The following is a 19078-nucleotide window of genomic DNA, read 5'->3' on the forward strand; positions in this document are numbered from 1 at the left end:
TAATAATCTCTTAATAACTAAATAAATAACTAAAAATTAATTGCGCATTTAAAATTTATACAGATTTTGTGCATCAGTCTTTAATTAGTGGTTTTCATACGTCGCTTATACAATGCTGTTAATACGCATATTTACATGTAATAAAAGAGAAACTCTTCCTATTAGAATTCTGACCTGAAATTTTTTATGATGTAGTATGTTAATAGGAAATTGGAAGAAAAATCTTAGAATCATATCATTTAACTTCAAGCCTGTGAAGCTAAAGCTAAATCCTAACCTGCAAGACTCAGCATGTGTAATTTGCATTCAAAGATTTAAATTTAATGGTTTGGATGTTTACACCAGTTCAAACATGTTTGCTTTGTTAACTATATTGTAGTTAAAGTAAAGAATCAACCGAGATGTTCATGATCGCTTTTAAATTGGAATTCGAGCCACAAATGTTTTTATAAAATCATATTTTTCATAATGTATATTAATGCATATTTTTTAATATATATATCTAGTATAGAGATATGTATATATGCTATTTAGGTATGTATATGTAGTATAGGTATGAAATAACAGAAATGAAAATTCAAAAATAAAAATAAATCCCATTTTAACTGCGCGCTTTTTCTTGCTACAAATAATGAGTGAGTGAGAATTTATTGGCGCAAAACCAAAGATGATTAAAATGCGCCAAGCTACAAATAATGCATTTACTTCTTCTTTTACTCACAAATGAGCCTTTTCATTTTGCAAGTTGTTACGTCACCTGCAACGTAAAAACTTTCGCCTTTTTACCTATTCACTCTTCTTCCTTAACTTTACTTTATGACACCATCCGTTGAATTTGTAGGTACATGGGATCTGCGGGTTCTAAAATATCAAGTGTCGGTAAATTCTGTACACGAGTTATCGTGATGACAGTGGCATTTCAATGTTCACTCAGACAAGAACACAATTTCGGTGGGCCAGCTATTCTGTTGATGGCGAAAGAAAGAAAATAAATGTAAGTCTGCTTGACTAAACATAAGTTTCAAGACAAAAAAAAAATCAAAGCTCAGTTTTACTCTATTTTACGACAAAGGTATTTAATTAACATGTCAAACTTTAGACTGTAGCTTCCCGTTTTGAACAAATACCTCACTAGTAACTGTACATCAGCCACGATTAATAGCAGTAGTCACCAACAGCTACCTCGCTGCTCTAACGCTCAGACAATCCTATGCTCAGACTCGAACTGACACTCTTTAAAAAGACAATTCTACGATTCCAATTAACCTACACATACGCTTTTCTCGGACCACAACGGTCCAGCAATAAAATCGCTGAACACTGGTAATTCCGATCTGGGCTCGAATCCAGAAAAGAACGGGCTGGATGCATGGACCTTTTTTGTGCTTTTACCCATGTACAAAGTGTATACGAACCAGTTTTTCTCAGACAATCGTCCATGAAGGCATTCCACATATGCAGATAGCTTTAGTGGGCTTTGCCATAATAAACAAACAAACCAAAACAAACCTACACTTTTCTGAGAAATGTATATAACCAACCTGAATAGGACGAGCTTCGTGATTATTTAAGAAGTGACAGTAAAGAAGCAAATTAAAAACCATACTGTTAGTTAAACTAAATTGTAGCAGATTCTTTCACAAATTTAGTTCAGTATTTAAATTTAAAACTCGATTAAATTTAATTCTCTTTTTCTTGGAATTAATCTACAATTCAAATTATAATTATAAATAGAAATACATTTTAATTACTAGTTGATATTTTAGTTAATTTACATTTTCCCAAAAGGTACCTTGTACTGTTTGTTCATTAAATTTGCCCCAAAATTCTTCTTGTATAAAAACGCTCTTTGTTCAAAATTTATCAGACATCAATATTTTCCAAATAATTAATTCAGAGTCACCATAATATTTTACTGCAATATACAACTCAACACCATCATTTACTGCTGTTTTGGGGTCTGAGAAACGCCTACTTCCTCCATCTGAAATTGTCGTTTTCCTTCGAAACCCTTCTAAATCCTTCGTTAATTTCTTGCTTCATTTTTTCATTAAAATTTTGATTTTCTAACATTACCACTGTTTTATATATTTTTTGTAAATTTCACAAAAATTTAGAATAATAACCCGTACCTTTTGATAAAATCCCGGTAATGTTCTGCTTCTAAAGTATTTATAATGTCCTAAACTAGGCTTTTGCATGTATTTTCAAAATTTATATTACTGATTTTGTTTTATTTTAACGTATAAATTCTTTCGCCTTAACAAAGTGACACTCTTTTCTCAACTATCGTTAATATTATAGTTAAAATGTTAAACTTATAATTTTCAATCGTTAATATTACAGGTTATAGTTTTTAATTGTTAATGTTATAGTTAAACTTTATAATTTGTAATTAATATTTTATACATTTCAAGTAAGATTTTAAAAAGCATATAGTTTTTGCAATAATAAAAAAAAATATGGTGTTTGCTTATTATTGCAACCACAGTGGGTGTTGGTGTATTTAATTATGGAAAAGCACACTAGGGCTATCTGCCTAAAGGGAGAGATGCCTTCGTGGAGGACTTTCTAAGGGAAACTGGCTCGTATACACGTTACACATGGGGAAAACCACGAAAACGCCCATGCAGCCAGCCCGTTCGCGGGATTCGAACCTCGGACCGAACTACCAGTGTTCAGCGACTTTACCACTCGGCCGCTGGTGGGCTGCAAACACAGTGGGAAAATCGCCAAAACTTTAAAATGCGCCAACCTCTAGTAACCTTCTTTTTCTTTTTTTTTTCTTTTTTTTTTTTTTTTTTTCTGTGGCAGGCTAACCGTTTATAGGCGTTGGTCACTACTAAAACCGAAAGCGGTGATCTCTTTTATTATTGAGGCATCTAACTAATGGGCCACTGTTGCCTCCTATGAAGGAACGGGCAAATTACATCCACGCCTTCTTCCGGGATTCGAACCTGAGCCCTTCGGTACGGCAGTCAGAGTCCCGTCTGGGCGACTCTGTGGCAACCATGAGCATAACAGTTCCTCACGCAACCAACACGCATGACAATTCTTCAATTTTAACAACCAGTGCCATTTTCGTATGCGTTCTTCTTAGTGCATTCCGAATTCCAATGCTTTTTTACAGACAAATTGTAATATTTTTGGCCTTAAACGCAATTTTTAAAACACGTTCGTGTAGGATTTGCCTGTATTGGAAAGAACTGTCGTAACATTTTTACAATATTTGAAATTGTTAAAGGTAATAATTGATTTAAATCTCTTCTTAAAGAAATAGCCACACAATTTCCAATAAAATTAAAACAAAACCCTACTTGTAAGCAGGTTTATTGATTGTTTTTTGTAGAAACAACTTGTTGAAACATAAAATATATCTGTGATAAATATTTTTTACAAATTATTACAAAAAAGGATAGTGATTATAAATTTCCCTAAAATGCGTCAAGGTGGCTGAACTAATACTAAAATTAACAATATTTTGGTTTTCCATATTTTTGTCACTGTCTGGATATTAGATCAGATTTTACTTATTTATTCTTTCTAGATTCTATAATTATATATTGATATTGTTTGTTTTGCGCAGCTTTGTTTCTGGAATGGATTTCGAATTTTAATTATTGGCCTTAAATATTTTTTAAATGCTGGATAAGTTAAAAAATTCTTCCAGAAATAAATTCAGAAAAGCGGCTTATTATGTGAAATTGTAGACTGCTCTCCCTCCTGAAAGAGCCGAAAATTTGAGTCATCCTTTCCTTTTTGCATAATTTCCACTTTTTAAAAGATTTTTGGTTTTTAATTTTGCCTTTATCTTATAAGCTTGCTAATCATGAAGGCTAAAAACTTTGCAATTTTCTTGCTTTTAGATATAAATATAGGTATAATTAAAAACAATGCAAATACCTTCAATTTAATACAAATAAAAATTTGAACAATAATTCTTTTCGGATAAACTTACCCAAAAAAATTATCGAATTTGCCTTAACTTGCATTGCGGAAACCACAGGAGTCTTATAAGCAGCATTTGCTATTGTGTCACTATAACTCAATTTTTTATTTAGTATACATTTTAAATAGCATAGCGTAAAATTTTTGCATTATACGGCTTTAAATTTCTAAGTCGTGTGTGACGCATATCGTGCGTTACACGACCGATTGATTTAACAGTTACGTCGCAGCGTCCCCCAGCATTTTAAGGGTTAATATACTTTTCCAAATTCTATACTTGTTGGACCTAATTTAACCATATTGTCATAAAGAAATACATGTTTGTATTTTGTGACACATACGAATGTTTGATTAAGATTTTAAGCACAACTATTATGGTAAATCAAAATCTCTAACATTTAAGCATAAAAATTATAAAAATACAGAAAATTGAAACTGTACACGAAACTTTATGAATATTTAACTGAAAAAATAACCTAGATAAAAACTTTAGTCTCAATTTCTCTGTTTCATTTCCCGACGCGTCTGCTTGTAAAAGTAATTGAAAAACACATTAATGGTGTAAGATAAAACTATACAAACTGGCCTGGTTCGGCAAATGTGCAAAATAAAATAAACAGCGAATTTCTCTTAGTCAAAAATACAATATTTTTAGGGAGGACCTACTAGCTTAAAGAGTTTAAACTTTAAACGAAGGAAAAAACTAAAAATTAAAATTAAAATAAAAAGCGAAAAAAATTTTAAAATTGGATCTTGCTATGACCAAATATTAAAACAAGGAAAAGAAAAATTTTTTTAAATATATATATAAACTGTAAGACACATTACATATATAATACTGTAAGACACAAAAGACGGGGATAACATAATTCCATATAAAATAACGTAGAATTTTTAAATTCATTTCAACTTTTATCATTCGAAAATGGAAAACAAATTAACCACCCCTCCAAAGAAAGGTTTCTTAGAGATTACGGGAATTTCTCAGAGATTACGGAAATTATTAAGCAAAATTCCAGGCCTTTTCCAATTTACTACATACTCGCCAGAAATCAAGGCTGCTGTTTGCAAAAAAATTTACAGAGAACAAAATGACCATCAAGGCTGTCCAGAAGCAAATGGATGATCAAGGAAAGATGATATTCTCTTATTATGAATAAGGGACACGTCGTCTAGAAAAGCATATTAAGAATGATGGTGATTACATTCAAAAGTGTCTAAATAGTTTGAATGAAATAAAAATGGCTTATTTTTAAACTTAACTAACGTCGTGAAACACAATGATGCAGCATTTATGCGCGAAATATTTTCAGAAAAATTCTCTTTCACGTTCCTACTAATCAATAAGTTTTCTTTTTTTTCCCAAACTGTAAGAGTAATTAAATTGACATTTTCCTGTTTTTCCAAAATATTCGATATGGTTTTGGCCACCCACTATTTATTTGTACGAACGTGAGTTTCCAGCTGACCACACCCAATATTCAGAAGTATTCAAAGATCAAAATCATGCCGAAATATTTATTCTTGATTTCAGGTTTAGGGTAAAAGACCCATTAGAATTTCATTGCACCAAAATATCTCCTCATATATAATCATAGTAAATAATGTATTCTGCACAAGCAACGAATCTGTTCTAAATCTTCCCTACACGCACCTGATAAAAATTCATAAGCATTATTGATACTGCTAATTACAAATGAATTACTTAGATCGAGAAGGAAATATAAAAAAGGCATATTATTTCTTTTTCTTTGTATGCATTTGCTTTTGAACGGCAGACCTTTGTTGGTTCACTTAAATATGTCGTTTCACACGAGCATTAAGTGCCAATAATATGGTTTCAAAAACTGATATTTAATTCTACGCCAGTTACCAGTTCGGTATTCTATATTAATTACTAGGGACCGAGCATTCGAATATTTGAATGCCACGAATCTTGGAATAGATTCGAGATTCGAAAATCCAAATCTTTGCGCATTTTCTCGATACAAATTTCTCAGTCTATAACCTAAAAAACTGTTAAACTTTTTATTCCATATTTTGGAAAGATTAGTTCACTAAAGTTTAATAAGAAAACAAACTAATACTGCACCCCAGAATGAAAAGCCGCAAATGTGCTTTTTAATGAGCCTGGTGATGTTCTTGATCATCTGTCTAATTGTTGTCATTGCAAGAAGCGCTACTTCAGAAAGGTATGTAAAATTAAAGACTGCTCTCATAGCTGTGCATATTAAATCTCGATATTCGGCTTTCAAACTCACGTATCAATTATGAAGAGATTTTTCTTTAAATTCATATTGTAACGTTGCTCTTGTCAATTAATTATTCTTGAGATGCAATCGAAAAATGATGTATTTTTACATTTTCGGCAAAAGGTTCATGATCGATTGAAATTTTATTTAAATAATAGTAAGATCTGGAAATTGGTTACAAAATTCTGTTTCCAAATCCTTTAAATGTGTAGATATAAGGCTATAAGATAAGGCCTTTAAATGTAAGAAATAATTTGTTTCACATTTACTTAATTTTCAAAAGCAAGATCACATAATGATGGAAAAATTTGTAAAGATCCCTTTTCATCATGGGATACGTGTACCTCACTTTGGAGACCACTGTTCTAGATCATGAACAGCTGCAGCACTGAACTACAACACATTTATTAATAATATACAAAAACTTTAATTATCCTGAATGCACTAATTGATTGTTGTTGATACATTAGTGCTTGTATCAACAACAAATAATCAGGCAAGTACCATAAACTTAGAAGCAGTAATAAATTAATGAGCTTTTAGAGTAAAAGTGCAGTAAATTGCCTTCATTGTGCGAATATACAATTCTCGCTAGTAACAGGTGTTTGCTATTTATATCTAGATAAGAGTTCCAGAGCGTTCCTTCTGTGCTCTTTCTGTTACATTTTGCAGACTGAAGCTCTTTTAATTTTTTTGCTTTTTTTTTTTTTGGTCCTCTCTTTCGTTACGATTGGAAACGATATCAGTTACGACTTCTGTAATGACTTGCGACAGTCCATGTGGCAGTCGATCCCGCTGCTATAGCAAGGCAATTTTCAACTTCGGAATGGTTCTTAGAGAGAGATGGTGAGTTGAAATTGCCCCCCAAAAGCGTCCCAGACGGATTAATGTCAGGAGAACTAGCTGGCCAATCCCTGCAGCGAATCTATGAGATGATCATTTAACAGCTGATCCCTATGAGGACGAGCATTGTCATCCAGTAACAGGAGCCCATGACCAACTGCGCTTCTTAAAAGTCGAACATAAGGTTCTAAGATAGCCTCTCTATACCTCATAGTAACTAGGAAGCTCTGTCAAACATATGCAGAGGGTCCTGCATGTGAGCGGCCATCCAACATAATCCTGCCCAAACCATTACACCTCCCCCAACGTAAATGATCCTTTCCCTGATGAGGCATGGCATCGTGCTTCAGGCTCTGCCTTGACCAAAGTACGCCCAGAACCAATGTCTGGGCTGAACTTCGACTCATTTGTCAAAAGTATGGTGTTCCACTGAAGTCATGACCATGGTGCATGTTGTCTGCACCATGCTAAAGACGCTATCTTGTGTGCTACATTGAGCGGAACGCAAACAACAGATCTTCAGGCATACAGCTCTAACCCATGAAGACTTCGGGCAACTGTATACTACAAAACGCGGCTCCAATAGCATCATATAGCTCACGTGAGAGCTGTGAAGCTGAAGTAGTCCTGTGTCACAGCGCTGAAAGTGCCAAATAACGATTCTCGTTCGTCGTTGTGGATCTGGTCAACCTAATCCAGGTGTGCTTGATATGGATCCAGTGTCCTGAAACTGTTTCCATAAATTGCAGATGAAATTAGTAGTTACATTGATCTCTATAGCTACCTATGCTTTGTGAATGGCCTGCCTCCACTCCATATGCTCGTGGCTACTCATTTTACCTCATAATTTACCAAACTGTTGCAATAAACACGGCTAATGTGGTGAAGGAGTACGAGCACACAAATCGCAGGAAACCTCTTTTGGGCTAATATCCCGTCCACAATCACAAATCCATAGACATGCCCATGTATGCATACTTATTTTCGTAATTCTTCGGCGGCTTAATTAGTACCTTTGTTTCAATACTTTAAAAAAAATTGACATAGTTTGCCAATTCTCTTAATTTTGTTCACGAGCGTACTTGTCTACTTGACACGTAAGTAACAAGCCAACCCAAGTGGGTTTTTAGGGAATTTGTTTTCTGTTTACTTGTGATATACGCCAAATGGCCTTCTGATCATAACCAGAAAAGTTGGGACGACTCAGGGAATTTTACTATAGTTTGCTATTGCTTCGCTTATAATTTTCTTCTTATAGAGCTAATTTTGTTGCTAAAAATCTTAAGCTTTAACTTAAGAGCTTTGACTTGCATAACTATTAAGAGCGGTAGAAAATGATTATTTAAATAAATTTTATACTAACGTAAAGATCTCATATAAAAATATTCCCATACTCGAACTGGTATGCAAGAATAAAGAGCATCCAAGTCTGTAAAATTCGTTGACAACAGAATTAGGAATAAAAATAGCAAGGTATGAACATTTACCATAATAATTCTTGAAAATGGCCATTTTGCGTTTAAACATTTCTTTTAATAGAAAGCTTGCTTAAATTTGTCTTTGTATTTTTATGTAAAATATATTGAAAATATCAGTTACTTCATGTAGTTTTAAAGTTTTAAAATATTTAGAATTTGCAATTATGTTTTTAAATTTAAGTAACAGTATAATGTCATCAGCCATTAACTGCATTGCTGATAAAAAGCTTATGCTGCGAAACATAACATCTGCATAGCCGTAAATGTTATAAAATAATTCATTATAAACAATTTTCAAATGAAATTAATATAATTATCTAAAAAAGAAATATTACTTTAAATAAAATTACATATTAAGTAGTTTACAAACAATTCAACAGTTTAATATTAATTTCTCATCAGAGTGTATTTAAACATAAAATTGTATCTAATATTTATTTGCTCTATTAAATTGTTTGCGCCTCCAACTATAGTGAAAAGAAGAAGATTTGTAAAATATTAGGATAATTTGATTCATTTGAATAAATTCAAGGGGAAATTCGATACAGTTATTTCAACAAGAGCACAGTGCTTTGGGATTTTAGAAATTTTACTATTAAATAATATCAATGCCAACAGCTAGTAAATCTAAGAAATCTTCAGTTAATGTATTAACCATTCGAAAACAACCATAGGTATTCCATCACTAAAAAATACCTATATTATAGAATCTATACAAGAATTAGGAAATAATTCTAATTCCTTAAGCACTTATTAGTAATGTAACTTAAACAGCTTTAGACCGAGACAATTCATTCATTATTGACTTCAGAAAAATCTTCATAATGATTCCCATAAACTCAGCGATCGTAACTAGTTAACCAGAGAACTCAACGAGCTATAGGAAATATGCTGCCATACATTCAGATATAATATCTACGAAATCTGTCTTCTAATCGCATATATAAAAAGCTCTTGAAGATATCTTCTGCCAACTGGCTTTCGAAAACGTTGTACACATCAGTAAAAGCTTCGAAACACCATACAGCAAACCCAGTACAAGATGTGGCAGTAAATATTGAAATTCTAGTAGCAGTAACACGTCACTGAAAACACTTCGTTCCTATCATGTCCACGTCTCAAGAAACATTCCCAAGAGCAGCTGCATCCATAAAATCTAACACCAGGATGCTCATCTATCTACAGCAAGATACTACGTACAACAAGATAAAAGAGAAATTATCTAACGAGTTTCCTTATCCAGTATTTGATAGTAAGGTACAAGCAGTCCAACATATCCACAAAGAAGACATCGCAGTGGAAAGTGCAACTAAAGAAGATACCGAAACTCTGTTCAACATATTTCAGCACAATGAAAGGGAAAAGCGTGGTCAGTGTAAAGACACCATTAGCCAAGTTTTCGAGTATTTCAATTCATAATGTGATTATTCAGTAGCAGGATCTTGAACAAACCCTGGAATCAGAAGGCAGTTGACCAAAACGTCTGTAAAAATTTCTCTGCCATCTTAAGAAGCATAACAATCATGTCAAATTGATCTTAGAATGCCAGCCAGAGGCCTTCTGAAAATTATGCAAAAACCAGCGTTTTTACCACGTTAGGTATGTGCTTCGACTCACCAAACACTACAACACCAGCAGATGCTACCATTGCCAGAAATTTGATCATATCCAGCAGCAGTGTCACAAAAAGGTATATTACACTTATTGCTCAGGAGAACACAGTATCAAAGACCGTAATGCAAGATATCACCCATGTATCAACTGCCTCATTTACAATCACCGCACATATGCCAATACCCCCTTGTGACTACCCAGCATACCACACAAATTCTCTAATTATACGTCAAATATACCGAACCTGTACGAAGAAGTACAACATACTGCCAACCCTCAGCTTTGTCCTTCTATTCACAACACCAGAACGGTTCAATACGTTGCAGTCAAATTAATCTCCAACGAGCGAAGGCAGCGAAAACACAAGCAGTAGGGCATGCCATACAACATGACGCAGATTTTATTTTAGTACAAGATCAGTACTTTATAGAAGGAGTGGCGGCCAACTTCCCCCTCTCACGGAGAACTTTACAAGCCTCAAATCTCAACAATGAGCAAGCCCTTGACGGTGCCATAGTTTTCAACAACCTAGCGCGGTCTCCCATTAATATCACTACTCGCCGAGATCATATAACCATCCTGCTAGAAAACAAGAATTTCATACTAATGCTGAGCTCCTTACACTCACCTCACAGTGATCCCATTGAAGATACCATCGTAGGCTTGGTTAATCTAAACTGTAAACAAATGTTCCTTCCCGCCTCACATTATAGGAGGCGACTTCAGTGATCTCCATAACATCTGAGGTTGCACCACCGGCAACAACAAAGTACAAGACCTGAAAAAATACATTGCCTCTATAACCTACTTATTCACAAAACTATAGACGCGCTTTCCACCTTCGACAACACTTACAACATCGGCTGGCCGTACCTTACAGTCTCCAGTAGTAATGCAAACTTCCTAGTTCTGATGCTGAAAGCTTCTGTGATCATAAATGCATTCACTTCGTCATTCATAATAGCACATTCCTCTCTATCCTTAAACGTCATAAGCTACCTGGCAATAAAATACGCTCGCTGAAAAAACAAGCCATAACCTTTTAGCTCTCGAAGAAACGGCCTGAACAGTTGTGAATATTAATTGGATCTAAATAAGTTCACCAACCAATTTATTAAGAAAATACAGCATTGCTGCGACTCCATCCCTTCCCTACGTACTTCCAAAAAACAAAAGTGATCTTCTGATAAACCAAACGCCTCTATCAACAGAGGCAAAAGTGAAAAGCCCTGAAAAGGAGGCTAGCCAAAGCAATACTTGATATAGAGAAGGTTCACTTTGTGTCGGTTTATAGATAGAAGAGAGCCAATTACTAGGGCAGCATACTAGCAGCCAAAGCCACAAGCTGCAGGAACATCTGCGCCTCTAATGCTAATTGATATGCAATCCCCCCAACAAAACTGCAACAACTAAAATTTTTCGGCTCAACCAAATGTATCTTCAAACTGATACTGCAAGTCTCCTGCCAAATATACATCTCGTACGGCCATAGTTATCAGAGATACCATCTTCCCAGCAGATAATTCAACCAGTGTTACTCTCCAGCAGACAGCAATCCGAAAGAACAGGTCTGCTCCTTCCATCAATAATGATCTTCCTTTTAGCATTAAAAAAAAGCCACTACCCCGTCTGAGCGACAGAATCCGGCAATAATAAGAAATCTAAAAATTTATTTGAATGCATACTTTAAAATAACATTGAGAAAATTCCAGAGAATGTTTTACTCTCTTACCGCGTGCCTGCGTAGTATAATTAGGAGCACGTCCGGCTAGCATCGAGAGTTCTAGAGCTCGAATCCCGGTGAGGGCATTTCTTATATTCATATTTCCTGCCTCTGAAACATTCTAAAAGACTACATGAGGCTCCCAAACTAAAATGGGGTGGACGATAATTAGCCATCACCAGCAGTTGACGACTGCGTCCCCTCTTCCCCAGTCATTTCCGGAATCAGGAGCTTTAGAATTCAAATTTCATCAAAAGCATTGCTGGTTTTTTTTTCCATTTCCTACTCTGAAACAAACCTTGGAACTCTACAAAATGAACCTCGAGATTTAAGAGTTTTAATTACATACATCACTTATTTTTTCATAATAAATACTAACATATTTTTAAAAACCGTACTGTTAAATTTATTTTCAATAGTCACGTATTTCCCATTTTTTTAATTAAAAATTTTACAATTAATTGTTTTCCTTTCTGCTTTCTCTTATTATTCTTATACGAAGGATTTGATATATTCGACAATCATTTAGTATTTGGATTTGAATTCTAGAAAATTTAGGATTCGGCTCTCCTCTGTCATTTATTATCTCAAGTTTACACATGTGATGATACATTTAGAAAAACGGAAGCACAGAAAGCATAGATTAGTTCAGTATAAGTCAGTAGACTTGCTGGCACCACATCAAAATCATGAATCTCTTTCTCCCCTGTCTGTAATTGTGCTTATTTTCTCTGCTATTTTCTTTTTCAATATACTATGCCAAAACCAGGGCTATCGCTACTTAGGCGCTTTTGTCGGCTGGTGCAAGCTTTGAGGTTCCTAAATTTTGCCTTTCGGGAAGACAGTACCGGTTGTACCAGCTCATGCGCATTTTAGAAACATTTGAGAATTAGAAAGCTAAACATGGTTTTCTCTGAAATCAAACGTCTGCCGAATCTTTACGCTCATTTTTCGTAGAAAAACAGTTTTGCACATTTTTAGTTTGGAAGTGGGACTAACAATATGCTTAACATGATTACATAACCTTATGCGCTTTCGTTGAAATTAACTAACCAACTACATATGCAATATATGCCTAGTTAACTTCAGCAAATGTATATAGTAGTTCGGGACTTCAGCCTTCTTTGTTTTTAACAAGAATCTTAATTTCTAAGGTGGAACGAAGATTTGTTCAGATGACCTCCAATACCTCTTTTGGAAAAGCTTTTAATGGCGTAATAGAATCATTTATTACCCAAGCTAATTGCTTTTATCGTTATAAAGTTAATGGCATACTATATAGTTACTAGTCTGATTCGTTTCCATTTTCAAATGCCCAAATTGCTTGAAAACTAAATAGTCTTGAAATCTTTCACATTCCTCAAAATCTACAAGATGTTAAGTGGTTCACTTAACAATTCCCATTCCAGTCTATAATTCATGTTGCATAAATATAAGAATCCTACTCTAAAATTTAAATTTCATGGATTCTTCAAAAATATGACTTCGTATCTCTGCTACACACCTACAATTACATATGCTTGTATTTAATATTTGCAATAAAATACGGAACGTGTCTAAAATTAGGCAGAAATTCAAACTTAGTTGAATGTAGATTTTGAAGAAAACGGTATTGATTTCGAGGACGCTCAGGCCCCTCTTTTCTTCAGAACCAAAAATTGGGGATAGAAGCAACTATTTTATTTCTAAAGCAATACATCGCCGCCCAGGTTAAAGGTTAGTGACTCTGACAACCGTACCGAAGAGCCAGAGTTTGAATCCCGGAGAAGGCATGGATGTTTGTAAATGTATATTGTCTATGCGGCATGGGGGGACAGTCTACATATGTGACGAGCCGAAAGTCCTCTCGAGATGTTGTGGTAGGGGAAGAGTGTGGGAGACCCTTGGACCTCCCCCCCCCCAGTGTTTTCTCTCAAAATTGGGGTGGACTTGTACTGACCTTATCCAGACAAGTGAATTTGGTAATAAGTAATGCATAAAGCAAACAAACACAAACGTAGCGACATCTGAAGAAAATAGTAATGAAAACTGCTTTGCTTCCCCCTTCCATTTTTTCGATATAAAATGGCTGTCTTTGCTCCCATCGTTTTAAAAGAATCAACAATCTAGGAAATTATCGAAGTATCTAAGTTTATATGCATTTAATTATATTTCGATATGAATATATTATAATTAATATAAATATTTATTTTTATGAATATATTATAATTAATATAAAATATTTCGATCATGAAGAAGAACCTGTATTTAATCGCATTCGAAATGGATAGTGTTTTATTCAAAACCTACGCCAACCTAATATAGCTGCCTAATTTTAAATTTTCCATTGTTTCTCTTCCAATTTGGAGAAAACAGCTGTTTAAAAAAACCCTCTTTATTTTAAAATAAACTTTAACATATGTATCTTTCAAAAATAATTTGCTTGTATTTATTTTGCGATAATAAAGAAACGTTGAACTAATATAGTCAGTGACACTATTTTTAACAGTTGCGCAGATGATAGAGAACTCGATTCTGTCTACGACATGTGATTACCATCACAAATCACATGATCATCATTGCCATCACATGCCAGAGATGTGCGATTGTCATCATATGATTACCATCATATGAAAATCTCTAACATGAAAAACTATTAGAATTTAATGATTAGAATTGTTGCAAGGCATATGTTTAGAATTCATTAACAACCTTTCAATATTTAAACTGTGTCTTTCACTGTTAAACGTATCACACTAACGTTAGCAAACACATGAAAAGAATCATCTCGAAAACTTTGCTCCATGTCGAAACGAACTTTTTTTTAAAAGTCCTCTTCGGCTTCTAATCATTTCGATACGATAGTCGTCAATTTGAGTTTTAGTAAAAACGAAATGCCTGGAAGCAGAGCAAATTTGCAAATTATGCATGCTTCGGCGACCAGTGAAAGGCGGATAATTAAAATGTTGCGGCTAAACGTGCGCCATCTGTTGGTGACGGGGAGAAAGATATTCTCTCATTAATCAAATTCCAACTGGTTCCCGTGTGTGCTCGAAAGGCAATGACAGGAGAACACAGCGAATGAAATGTCACCGCTGATTACTCCATTTCTTTCATCGATTTATCTGGAAAAATCAATTTTTTAGAGTTTTCCTAAGATGTTGCTAATTTTCCGAAAAGAAAGGCATATTCAAATTTTTAAATCCTTTAATACATTTTTATTTCTTAATTATAAATAAATGCTTAAACTGATGAATAATTAGACATATAGATAAAATAAAAAAATTTCTTGTCAAAAGGGTCAGAAACACAATATCTTCTGACCAAACCCTTAAGCTGACTGCAGACGCTATGTTTATATATGTGCTGAGTATAAAAATAAGATAAAAGTTTTTCGAAACACGTTTCCCTACTGGGAGGAAAAAATCTTGTCATAGTGAATATCGACACATTTAAAAAAAAGTATAAAGTTCAATGGGAAAAGCAAAAAGACTAGTTTTCAAACGGGAAACGTGCTTCAAGAATTCTTTCTAGGATGGAATTGTTCGTGGTAAATCTCTAAACAGTACTGGGGAAGACGTGAGTTAGACGATAAAGCGTCACTTATTTTAGAATGGCAAGGAAACGTTTTTACCACATTTGGCATTTTATCTCTAAGTTTAGAAATATTACAGTAAAAGAGGTAACTATGCTTCATGGTTATGATAAAAGCTTATTTACTTTAAGATGTCAAACATTCAGCTGAATTGGCATAGCTTAAGACACTGCAAGTTCGATTCCAGTAAAGTAAACATCCCAATTAAATTAATTTCATGGACTTTTCGGTTGCTTTACAATTTATATGTGTATTGTAGATTACACATATAAAACGTCCTCGGCTTTCTTATCATTGGTGATTCGATGAATTACCTTACTAAGTTGTATGTTTAGTCCAACGGGGCAATTTGCCCTGAAGAGCTATTAATTTTGCGTTGAAAACTATAAACGGTGAATCACTTTTCAAATTGTTGGCACCAAATGTTAGAGCGCTGTATTAAAGAAATTAAATAATGAAGAATCTGCATGAATGTATGTATGCTTCTCGCATGGTGATGAAACTAAGGTACCTGCAGCCATCAAAATTTGAATAACTTAATCTTCCATAGAATGTGGGCATGTGGAAGCCCTAATTTGAATTTGATTTCTTTTTTATTATCGATTTCTTTTTTATTATCAAATTAATTTATTATCAAAGAATGGTTTTTACAACAGCGTTTCTTTTGCAGAATTGCACATCTGTTGTAATGCGAACATGTTTCCAAAAAATGCTCTTGTTACTCTTTTGCTCTGTTGATAAAGACAAGAGCAGTTATTAAAACTCAAAAACCTCTTTTACTTCTGGCTAATAAGAATGCACTGTGTAAGGATCTTAAGTTTTACTAACGTTTATTTTATTTTAAATCTTTACTATCACTTCTTATTTTCTACTTTCGGCCAGAATTATAAGCGTTAAAGTATTTATGCAAAGTTTGTCCGGCGAACGCCAAGTATTTAAGTTGTGGCTTTTTGCCAAGCGAGAGAGAGGAAGCAGTTAGTCGAAGCAGGCCGCTTACCTTAGAAGTTTACTCAGTTGATGGTTGCCTTCCAGGCCAGAGGTTTTAATCCTCTTGATAAATTTTAAACGTATTGTAGTGTTCACAGTTCTCTGTACTACATACGGCTTCCTGTTAATATAAGGCCAATCTTCCACGTTTATTATTTTAAAGTTAAATTAGAGTTTAGTTCTATTTTTTTATATTTTTACGTTAGACCCCAAGTAGCGGGTCTGTGTATTCCGAAGCACGGAAATTATTGTAAATAGAGAAAAATAAAGGGTTTTGTATACCCTTCTTGTATATCCTGTCTACTTCCCACAGTTTTGAACATAGCTTTAGTAAGCACTCTGTTCCGAGTCTGGTCCTTGCATGTTCCCGAAGAAGGTAAGACGGAACATTGAACCTGATAGTGGCGCCCAACGAAGAAGAATAACCATGGCCGAGTTTCAAGAAGAACCTGTGCTGCCTGCAGAAGCGGCTCAGAATCCAGAAATGCCAGCTGCCGCCCTGGAAGGATTTGGTTACATCGTCCAGACCATGCGCGCTTCGATGAAACCAGAAGCAACATTTAATGGAAACTCACCGGTAACCAGTTTTTTGGAAAAATTGGATGACCACTTCATGCTCTACCCCGTGCACGAATTTCAAAAAGTTACCTTAGCTACCAGCGCTTTGAGGGGCCAAGCGCTTAACTGGTTCAAATGTATAGGCAGAAGTCTCTTGGGTCAAGCAGGAAGTCCCACCTATACTTACGAGAATTTCAAGACTGCCCTAGTAAAAGCCTTCCCTGTTGTAAGGCATCGTGCGGAATTAGAAACGGAACTTTTTAGTATATATCAACAAAGAATCGAAAACCTCTCAAGCTTTATTTTAAGAAAAATTCACGTCTTCAAACTCTTGTATGGAAACCGTCCGGATCCTGAAATAAATCAAGTGATTTTGCCGAGGTTACTGCCCCAAGTGCAAGACTTTATTGAATTAAGAAATCCGACTACACTGGAAAAGTTATTTGAGCTAACAATCCAGTTTGAAAGTAGAAGAACGGCGGACGTCGAAAGAAGACGCCAATATCAACAGCGAAACCAATTTGGTGCGCCAAGACTACAGCAAACTCAAGCACACGGCTACGGAAGCAAAGCGAATCAGTGGGCAAGGAAACCCGAGCATTCAAAAACAGCCGGCGAACGTCGACAGTTCAATAGCAATCCAGGAAAAAAGCCTCAAGGCCAGTGGAAAAAGAAGGAAAGCACGGAAATGAAAAATAATTTAAACTAAAACGGATTTCTGCTGACGAGAGGGTGCGGAAATCCGAAGGCCACGAAACCCCTCTTCCTTCAAGTTAAATACAGTAATGGTGAAAAATTTGACTCTTCCGAAGATTGAAGTGTTGATGAATAATATCCCAGCCACCGCACTCCTGGATACAGGCGCGCAGTGTTCCTGTGTGGCAGAAGATTTTTTTAGGAAGTATTTTCGGAAATACCGCATATATAATTCGGATAATACGACAGTGTTAGCGGCGCAAGGAGAAAAATGTAAGTGTATAGGTAAATTACCGCTGTATGTCCGTATCAAGGACGAACAAGTAAAGGTGATGTTTTTTATAGTAAAGAATCTGCAAGCACATATAATCTTAGGAATAGATTTTCTTTCAGAAGCACAAGCAACGCTGGATTTTAATGAAGCGTCCCTTAAGCTGACAATGAAACCAGTTCGTGCAGAAAAGGCTGAACCGCCGATGTTAAATCTTGACCACCTGCCTAATGACGAGCAAGGAAGAATCCGACAAGTGGTAAGTGAATTTGCTTCGTTATTTAGTGATATTCCAGGATTTACTCAGGTTACTAACCATAGTATTGACCGAGATTCAATGCCAGTTCGCCACAAAGCATACCGGTATGATAAGAATAAGGAAAAAATTATAGAATGGCATATCACCGATATGCTACGTAAAAAGATCATAACGCCCATCTCAAGTAGTTATGCTAGCCCGGTGGTTTTATGTAAGAAAAATAATGACTATCCTTTGACACATCCAAAAAGGTGGAGATTCGCAATTGATTACCGTAAATTAAACTCCATAACTAAATATCCGGTATATCCGTTACCTATTATTGAGGAGATTCTAAGGAACATAACATCCACCAAATATATGACGACTTTATACTTGACGACTGGTTATTTTCAAATAGGGGTTAGGCCTGAGGACGTGCCTAAGACTGCTTTTATAACCAAGTCTGGCACTTATGCATTTTTGCGTATGCCGTTTGGCCTTTCAGGGGCGCCGGCAACATTTCAGCGATGCATGGACATTGTGTTAAGACCTGTTCTTGGAAAGTCCACATTTATCTATTTAGACGATATCATTATTACTAGTGATAATCTCGACCAACATGTACAGGATTTAAGACAGGTGTTTTCTTTATTAAATGAGGCCGGTCTAAAAGTTAATGTCGAAAAGTGCAAATTTGCAGCCCCTGAATTAAAATATTTAGGTTACAAAATATCTCAGAAAGGAATAGAGACAGACGAATCAAAAATAATTGCTGTACAAAAGTATCCGACTCCAAACACGGCGAAGAAGCTCTCTTATTTTCTAGGACTTTGTTCATATTATAGGCCCTTTATAAAAGATTTTGCAGCTATCGCTGAACCATTGTTAAAATT

Source organism: Stegodyphus dumicola, chromosome 7 (assembly GCF_044657685.1).
Source record: "Stegodyphus dumicola isolate Sdum_Otavi_A_Nest chromosome 7, ASM4465768v1".
Classification (NCBI taxonomy): domain Eukaryota; kingdom Metazoa; phylum Arthropoda; class Arachnida; order Araneae; family Eresidae; genus Stegodyphus; species Stegodyphus dumicola.